Below are 1,324 nucleotides of genomic sequence, written 5' to 3'. Positions count from 1 at the left end.
GACCTTAGGTCAGGGTACCATCAATTGAAGGTCAAGGACGAAGACGTGCATAAAACTGCATTTAGGACTCGATATGGTCATTTCGAGTTCCTAGTGATGCCTTTCGGGCTCACCAATGCACCTGCCGCATTCATGGATCTCATGAATCGCGTTTGCAAGCCTTATTTGGATAAATTTGTCATTGTCTTCATCGATGACATCCTTATCTACTCGAAGAGTCAAGCTGACCACGAATAGGGATGGCAATGGGTCGGGTTTGGGACGGGTTTAGGTAATCCCAAACCCAAACCCGGTTAGATAAGCTTGTCCCAAACCCGTCCCAAAACCCGTCGGGTTTTTAGCGGGTAAATACCCATCGGGTATCGGGTATACCCGCGGGTTTCGGGTAAATCCGTTAATTTAAAAAGATACTCGTTGGGTATACTCATCTCAAAACCCGTTGGGTATTTATCGGGTAACTACTAACCGGTTATATTTTGTATTGTCGTTATAAAAATATATATCAAATAACTACAATGTATTATGTGTAAAAAATGGATGTATCATATATATATACATATTTAATAATAATATAAAAGAAATTATATCCGGTATACAATCGGGTAAACGGGTACACTTTATCGGGTAATTGGGTCGGGTAAAGGGGTATATCACTAAATCCCAAACCCGTCCCAAACCCCCGAAAAAAATAAAAACTATTCCCAAACCCGTCCCAAACCCGATTAACCGACCCCAAACCCGTCCCAAATGTGTCGAGTTTCGGGTTTACCCAGCGGGTTCGGGTTTGATTGCCATCCCTAACCACGAAAAGCATCTTCGATGTATCCTTAAACTGCTTCATCAAGAAAAGCTTTATCCCAAGTTCTCTAAATATGACTTTTGGCTACGAGAAGTCCAGTTCCTTGGACATGTAGTCAGCGAGCGTGGTATCCAGGTGGATCCCGCTAAAGTTGAAGCCGTCATGAATTGGTAGGAGCCGAAGACACCTACGGAAATTCGCAGTTTCCTAGGTCTAGCAGGATACTGCAGACGCTTCATCGAAAATTTTTCAAGAATTGCTGCACCCCTAACTTCTTTAACTAGAAAGAAGATAAAGTTCAATTGGGGCCTAAGCAGCCAGAAGCTTTTGATATCCTCAAACAAAAGTTGAGCAATGCTCTAGTGTTGACATTGCCAGACGGAATGGAAGAATTTGTCGTATATTGTGATGCATCGCACACCGGTATGGGTTGTGTGCTTATGTAGAGGGGCAAGGTGATTGCATATGCTTCGCGACAATTGAAAGTGCATGAAAAGAACTACACCACCCATGACTTGGAGTTGG

This window comes from Helianthus annuus, chromosome 7 (genome assembly GCF_002127325.2).
Source record: "Helianthus annuus cultivar XRQ/B chromosome 7, HanXRQr2.0-SUNRISE, whole genome shotgun sequence".
Lineage (NCBI taxonomy): Eukaryota > Viridiplantae > Streptophyta > Magnoliopsida > Asterales > Asteraceae > Helianthus > Helianthus annuus.
Note: the sequence above shows the minus strand (reverse complement) of the source record.